The sequence below is a fragment of the Petaurus breviceps genome, unplaced genomic scaffold (assembly GCF_028583685.1).
Source record: "Petaurus breviceps papuanus isolate PSGF00001 unplaced genomic scaffold, PetGlider_PUasm1.0 90721, whole genome shotgun sequence".
NCBI classification, from domain to species: Eukaryota; Metazoa; Chordata; class Mammalia; order Diprotodontia; family Petauridae; genus Petaurus; species Petaurus breviceps.
The window spans coordinates 6,619,369-6,627,241 of record NW_027187322.1 but is presented as its reverse complement, the minus strand read 5'-3'; the positions used below and the strand labels follow the sequence as shown (position 1 = coordinate 6,627,241).

The 7,873-nt window shown below is 50.8% G+C and overlaps 1 protein-coding gene and 1 long non-coding RNA gene across 9 annotated transcripts in view; one reads left to right on the top strand and one right to left on the bottom strand.

Moving 5' to 3' along the window:
• Window positions 1-4,557, bottom strand: part of CTTN (cortactin) — a 46,725-nt gene extending 42,168 nt beyond the window's left edge. For 5 of the 8 annotated variants that reach the window (XM_069066547.1, XM_069066548.1, XM_069066550.1 and 2 more), the window contains exon 1: window positions 4,406-4,557. The gene's annotated coding sequence lies outside the window, so the exon portion shown is untranslated. The remainder of the gene's footprint in view (window positions 1-4,405) is intronic. The other 3 variants (XM_069066552.1, XM_069066553.1, XM_069066551.1) reach the window with 2 other exon arrangements.
• A 184-nt stretch (window positions 4,558-4,741) lies between these two features.
• The window catches only part of LOC138144955 (uncharacterized), a 3,227-nt gene continuing 95 nt past the window's right edge, over window positions 4,742-7,873 (top strand). Inside the window, exon 1 of the long non-coding RNA XR_011164053.1 lies at window positions 4,742-7,867. This is a non-coding gene — a long non-coding RNA (uncharacterized lncRNA). The remainder of the gene's footprint in view (window positions 7,868-7,873) is intronic.

Genomic DNA, 7,873 nt, shown 5'->3' with positions numbered 1-7,873 from the left:
GTCATGGAAGCAGTGAGCGTGAGCTTGGGCAGACTTTGGGAGATGGTGGAGGCCAGAGGCCCAAGGAGACACAGCTGAGCAGCAGTCAGACCAGCCCACGGTTTCTCTGAGGATTGAATGAGGCAATAACTGTGAAACACGTCCATGTTGTAGAGGGCCACACCAGGCTCTGGTAAATACTGACTGTGAGCTATTCTGCCTCCAGGGAGCCGAGGTGGTAGGTCAGGCCACCGGCAGGGGCTGCCATCCATCCCCAGGGAGGACCCAGGCATCCATGAAAGGCATCCCCCCACACAATGCCAGGCAGACAAGTGCTCCTTCACCCTCTGCTTGGTGACCTCCTGGGATGGAGGAAGCACCAACAGCACTGGACTTGGTGCCCTCCCACCCCCATTGCTGCAGGTTCTGCCCTGAGACCAAAGAGCACAAGTCGGGCCTCCCCTAGCAGACATGGCTCCTAGGTCCCTCCAGACTCTTGTCCTTTCAAAGCTCCCTTCAGTCTCCTCCGGCGATATCCGGTCAAAGGCTCTCCACCAGCCTGGCCATCCTTCTCGGCCATCTCCAGCTCATCCTGGGACCCAAACTAAACAGAGCATCCCTGAAGTCTAACAGGAGCATAGGGCAGTGAGGCTGTCACCTCCCTGTGTTCTTAAGCTACCTGACACAGCCACCACCTACTGCTTCCCTACAGAGCTTGCAGGCTACTCAGACCTCCAGACTCTTTTCAGAACTGCCGGTCTATCATGGGTTACCCCTTGCCTACCCAGGAAGCTGAGGGTTTTGTACACAAGTGTAAGACTGTATCTACATCTATCAAGCAAGATAACGTGTGCAGCACTTAGCCCCGGGCCTAGCACACAACAGGTGCCACATAAATGCTCATTCCCTTCTCTGCACCCCTATGAATTTCATCCAATTCAATTCGGCCCAATGAGGCACCCCGTCAGGTACATCTGAAGGTAAGCTTCTAAAGAGACAGAGCTACTTGAGTTTTTTTGTACCCCAGTACTTAGCACATAGCGCTTGGCCTTCAATCCTGGCCAGTCACTGACTTTGGATTCAACCCTCACCCACTCATCAGCTCTCCCTCCCAGCGGGGGTCTCCAGCCAATATGAAGAGCAGGTCAACTAAGGCTTTAACCCAATCATTATTTAAGCGGGACATAGGCCAGAGCCGAGTACAGAGCTGGGGGGGATGACACGAGGCATGAACAACCTCCACCGCTTTGGGCTTCATCGGGTGGCTTACTGTCTGCTTCAGGTCTCTCTTCCAAGAGAAGCCAAGATGATACTTCACCAAAAGACGGACTCGGATCTGGGTAAACTGTGTCCCCAACACGCCAGAGGCTGCCTCATTGGTGAATGCCTCAGTGCCCACTACACCCAGGTCCAGGTTCAAGCTGCTCACCAGACCCAGTGCCACATGAGGAACCTCTATGGTCTTTCTAGCCCCACACAAGGTCCAGACCTTTATAAAGCTGGCCCAGAGCCAGGCAACAAGTATTTCCTAGATGCTTCCCATGTGTCAGATGCTATGGTAAGAGCCGGAGAAAGGCAAAAACCCTGCCCCTGCCCTCATTAAGCTCACATTCCAATTGGATAAAAAAGGTGAAAATGACAAGGTCCGTCAGGTAGACTGAAGGCAATGCTGGGAGGGAAAGGCCTTCTGTGGAAGGCAGGATTTGAGCTGAATCTTGAAGGAGGCCACGGCTTCTGAGAGGCAGAGAGGAGGGAGGACATTCCAGACCATGGGAACAGCCAGTGGAAAAGCTTGGAGATTGGAAATGGAGGATCATGTGTGAGGAACTGCCAAGAGGCCAGTGGAGCGACATGGCAGAAAGGGGAGTATTATAAAGATGAAAGGTAGGAAGGGTCCAGACTGAGAAGGGCTTTAAATGCCAACCAGCTGAGCTGATACTAGACTCTAGAACAGACATGGGGAACCTCGGCCTCAAGGCCACACTGGTTTCCCGGTCCTTGGGTGCTGACTTTAGGCCGGATCCAGGTTTTGCAGAACAAATTCTTTTATTGAGGGGATTTGTTCTGTGAAGTTTGGCTTCAGTCAAAGGCTGCACTTGAGGACCTAGAGGGCCACGTGTGGCCGAGGCCACAGGTTCCCGACCCTGGACTCTAGAAACAAGGAACCCTAGAGTTCATTGTAAGGACAGGGGCTGCTTTTGAATCCCCAGTCCTCAGCACAGTGCTGGGCCCAGAGTAGGCACTGAAGAAATGCTTTTTGATTTGACTTTATTGAACAGGAGTGTATGACATGGTCAGACTGGATCCAGGAAGTTCCTGAGTGGAGAAAGGACTGAGGAGAGATGGGGCAGAGAGACTAGAGAGGAGCCTGCTGCACTATCCAGGTACAAAGGCCAGGTGGTGGCTGGGGAGGGGAGAGAACACATCTCAAGTTCTGCTGCAGAGTGGGAACGAATGAGGGGTAATAAGCCCAGAAAAGCCAGCTGGAGCCAGGGTTCCGAGGACTGGAAATGACAAACAGCAGAGGTTATTTTGGGAGTCAATGGAGATTGAGAAGGGGATTGAAATGGTCAGACCTGAAGTGAAGGAAATGCACTCTGTGGAGTTGAATCAAATATATCAGCCTTCCTGCATTGGGTTCAGCCCTCCCAATGTCTCCAACAAGCCTCTGCCTGGCTACCTCCAGAGAGGGAGAGTCCACTCCTTCCCAAAGGAACCCATCCAGGCAAGAGGCATTTATGAAGTGTGCCAAACCAGAAATACAGACAGGCACAAAAGTCCCAGCCTGAGCTCATGCTACTGTTCCAAGAGAGGAAGAGGAGACAAAGCTATGTACATTTGGAATTTCTATTTATATCTATGTATATACACCCATCTATCTACCCACCTACCTACCTACCCCTGTGGCATCCATCCATCCATCTATCTATCTAGGGCCATTTCAGAGGGGAAGTGGATGCTTACAGTTACCTCTTGGCAATTTCACACTCACTTGGGCCTCTGGAGCCACAGAAGAAAAGTCTGCTTTTTCTTCTTTCTTTCCCTTTCAGATACTTGTAAAGGCCCGGTGCTCAGGAATCTGCTCTTTCCCCTTCAATCATTTCTCAGATAACAGAATTCCAAGGCCCATCATCATCCTCCCAGCAATCAAAACCGTCCATAAAGTGGACGGAAGAGGATGGAAATTCCCTTACTTAGAAAACCTTTTAAAATCAATGGCATATGCACACCCTCCCCCTCCCCCCAGGAGCAGGAAGTCTGTAAAAAGTCTAGGAATTCCCAAGGAGATTCCACCCAAGGCCAGGCCAGGAGAACCTCAGAAACACCTACACAAAACGCCCTCCCTACAGCACACAGAGCATGGCTCGTCTCCCCAGCTTCTGCTGGGGTATGAAGTCTCCCTTCCTAGGAATGCTGGGATTCTCCAGCAAACATCTAAGCAGCTCCGAGAGAAATGTGATGTGCTCGCAGGACACGAGGCACTGACTCATGGACAGACTTGAGAGGGAGTGAAAGAGGCAGAAACTCCAGCCCTAAATATCTGTACTGGATTCGACGTCCTGTTCACAGAGGGTTCGCTCTTCGCCAGGTCTGGGAAGAGTGGGATGGTAAGTTCTGGCTCTGCCCCGGCTGGCCTGGACGGCGATCGGTCAGGTAGGCAGATAGGAGTCCTTGGCAGACCACCCCCCCCTTCCCCTAAAAGAGCCATTTTCTTGGGGTGCCAAGAATCCTTTGACCCTGGTCTTAGGAGCTCCCAGCCTAGCCAGACGATAAAATTCCAGAAGTCCAAGCCCACCTACCTTCACAGAGGAACTTTTCCCGAGAGAGTTCTAAGCTCCGGGTGCACCAAGGCGAGCCACAAAAGCCTCTGCTGCCCAACCTACCTACCTCCCCCTCCCCCAGAAGGAGGAATCCTGCAGACAGAAGCCCTAGGCTTGGAGGGGGAGGGGTCGCTGCATTTTCCAGAGACCGGGAGGCAGCGGCCCGTGGGTTAAGGCAGGCGCCACACCCATTTATCTACACAGTCCTAGGTCCGGCCCGGCCCACATCCCAGGCCAGGGACTCGCAAGTATTCTTCACGCCCAGTTCCTACCTGGCATTCCCTCCTATCCCCTACTCCACCCCGTGGGGAAAAGGACACCCCCTTTCGCTCGCCACAACCCCAGACCACGGAGGGGGCTCTGCTCAGACCGAGGAGGCGGCTCCTTCCGACCCCGTCCACATCCACACTCACGCTCAGCTGCGTCCCCTCCCCCTCCACCACCAACCCGCAGACGGCAAACCGCAGCACCCCAGAAGCTGCCACTTCCTCCCGAAACTCCAGCCCTCCCCGGCCTTCTCCCTGCAGCCCTCTGCTCAGTGTGGCGCCGCGCCAGGCCCGCGGGGACCCCTGGGCTACCTCAGTCTCCCGCCTCCGCGCGCTCACCTCGGGTCCGTGCGTCCCCGCTCTCCAGCGACCGCCGATGCCCTGCCCTCTCTTCCCTCCCGGCCGCTCCGGTCCAGCCGCGGTTTCCGCTCGCGACACTTCCTGTGTCGTCAGCACCGGGATGGGCCCGGGATGGGCCCGGGATGCGGAGCCCGCCGGAGCCACCTGCGGAGCGGAGCCCGCCCTCCCGGCCCGGCCCGACCCGACCTCCCTGCGCCCTGCGGCTCCCTCTGGTCTTTGATCCTTGTTTCTGCTCACCCCTCCCAGCTTAGAGCCCAGGGGACTGCCCAGCACTCCTATCAATTCATTCATTCATCCTTTCCTTCCTTTATTTCTCGTCCCACTCCAGCCTGGGCCCTCGGGCCCCCCAGGCCCTCAGGGTGTTCGGGTTAACGTTGGGTCTTCCTTAGGAAGTCGGGCCCTCCCCCAGCAGATACTTTGTATCCCTTCCAGACTGGCTGATGGCGGGGGTCGGAAGATACTTTGTATCCCTAGAGGCTGGCGCTGCCTCTGACTCACCTTGGGCCATTTCCTTCCCCTCTCTGGAGGCAGTAGCCAGAGCTGGAAGGACCTCATTCTTCTGGCCCTGCTGGTGGCAGTCAAACCACTTATCACCTCGATAGTTCAAGAGAGAAAATGAGGAGCAAGGAAGGACCTCATCAGTTCACCACCTAGCCCCCTATATTACAGCGAAAGACACTGGGACCCAGAGAAGTAAAATGACCCATCCAAAGTCACAAAGGGCTTTGTGGAATCCCCAGACCACTCCTTCCTTTTAGGCTTTGAGCCACCAAGTATGGGCAGTTAGATGTTGAAGTGGACAGAGTGCTCCGGCAGTAGTCAGGAAGACATCTGCCCGAGTTAAAATTTGGCCTCAGACATTTATAAGGCTGTGTGACCCTGGGCAAGTCACTTCATTCTGTTTGCCTGTTTTCTCATCTTTAAAATGAGCTGGAGAAGGAAACGGCAAACCACTCCAGGATCTTTTACCAAGAAAGCCCCAAATGGAGTCACCAAGACCAAATGGGCAAAAGTGAACAAGGATGGCAGCAGCTTTCAAACTTTTTTTTTTTGGCTTTGCGGAGGGCAATTGGGGTTGTGATTTGCCCAAGGTCACACGGGTATTTTTTGTGCTAAGTGTCTGAGGCCAGATCTGAACCCAGGTCCTCCTGACTCCAGGGCCTGTGCTCTATTCACTGCACCACTTAGCTTCCCCTCAAAATGTTCTTAGACAAATGCAATGCACAGGCTGGGGACAGCTTTCTCAGCAAGGGCTTGCGACCTCCATTCTCTTTGAATCCCCAGAAGGGAGGTGCTATGTTTTCCATATTTCACAGATCAGAAAACTGAACAGCAACTCAAGCTCGGCAAACATTTGTTTGAAAAATTTCTATGTACCAAACACAGCCAGGCCTGCTTCCAACCCACATCTTGGCCAAATCCAATGCCCTTTGCATTAACACCATGTTGCTGCAAATTGACAGGGCTGAAACTAAAGAGTGGAGATTTGAAGGAGTTGGAGGTGGTGGAGGGAGCCTTTTTTTTTCTGGAATAGAGAAAAGCCAAGGCAGAAAGCCTTTCTGCCATGCCTGCACACCAGGAAAGACAGCTAAAAATGCTGCCATGAGCAAAGAACTTGGAAACCTTTGAAGGGCTGTATCTAAAGGGGAGTTACTGTACTAGGTCTGTACCCCCAAGAGAAAAAATAAAAGGGAAAAAGATCTACCCATACAAAAATATTTATAACAGCTCTTTTAGTGGTGGCAAAGATTTGGAAATAGCTGAATAAGTTGTAGTAAAGGATTCTGATGGGTTGCTATTGTGATATAAGACATGAGGAGGGTTTCAGAAAAACCTGGAAAGACATAGATGAACTGATGCAAAGTGAAGGGTGCAGAACCAGGAGAACATTGTACACAATCCACTCTGAACGACTTAGCTTTCTCAGCTCTTTCTTTTCTCAACACGATGATCCAGGACAATTCTAAAGGATTCATGATGAAAAATGCTTTCCACCTCCAGAGAAAGAATTGGAGTCTGAATGCAGAATGAAGCATCCCTTTAAAAAAAAAACTTTTCCTTCACAAAATGACTAATATGGAAATGTTTTTTGCATGATTTCATGTGTAACCTATAAAATGAAGGCTAGAAATTGGTTTTACATATAATTGGGGGAAAATAATTTGATAGAATTACTGGTTCTTAAAGTAAAAAAAAAAAAAAAGTCAATCCCAGTAAGTCTGTGAAGTCCCTGAGGCGACTCCATGAGCCAGGGATTAGCTATAGGGCAGTCTATATTATTGTCAGTCATTCATGTCTGACTCTTTGAGGGTTTTCTTGGTAAAGATTTTACAGATGAGGAAACTGAGGTAAATAGGGTTAAGTAACTTGCCTAGAGCCACACAGCTCTAGACATTTGTCTGAGGCCAGATTTGAACTCAAGCCTGGTACTCTATCCATCGTGCTACCTGGTTGTCCGTTGTCTTTCATACACGCTTCATTTCTGGGACTCTGGAGGGCCTGGAGCTTTTTAATGACACTGATCCTCCCTCCATGAGTCATTATGATTTAATAGCACTACACAATCCCACATGACACTTTCACATAAATGAGCTCATTTGATCCTCATAACCAGATAGCCAGAGTCAAGCATCATTCCCACTTCACAGATGAGCAAACAGGACAGTAGGTTAACTGATTTGCTTAAGGTCACTGAGCCAGTAAATGACTGAACTATGAAAGCCTCCATTGGCTCAAATGAATGAGCACAGCTGGTGACTTCCTTCTAATAGGGCTCCTCATTGGTGCAATGTCCTTACTATTAATGAGACAGAGAAACAGAAGCCTGTGTAGTCACCGTCTGTCCATCCCTTCCCATGGACTCCAGCTATTGGGGGAGAAGAATGCCACTCTGCAATAAACTCAGCTTTTAACTTTGACCAGGAAGTCTTGTGTTAAATAAGTAATGTCCTGGCAGCAAAGTGGATAAAATCTCTCCCCACATCCCCCCAAACTGAAGGGAGTAGGGGAGAGAAATGTGGTACAAGGAGAAAGAAGCTGTAATGGGAATGTAAATTTTAAAGATCTTCCCTGGCCCTAGGCTAATGTGCACCTGAAGCCTGGGGTGGGAGGCTTGTTTTTCAGTAGATACTTCTTGATTGGCCAGTGAGTCAATAAGGTTGTTACATTCTCTGAGCCAGGAGAAGGCTATATAAGCCCTGATGTGTAGCTTTGTTTTGGGACTCACTTTGAGAAGTGTTCTGTGATTTGATCTGAATTCTGGGAAGCCGATGTTGAGAGTCCCCCGGCTTTGAAAAACCCAGAATGTGGAAACCCAGATGTTGACTGGGTATGGATGTAATGGTTGGACAGTTTGGAAATCTGTCTACTTGATGTTTCTGTCTTGATAATTATGCCTGTATACTTTGAGGTTCAGGGTGCTGACCTTTTCTCCTGAACAAGGTAAAC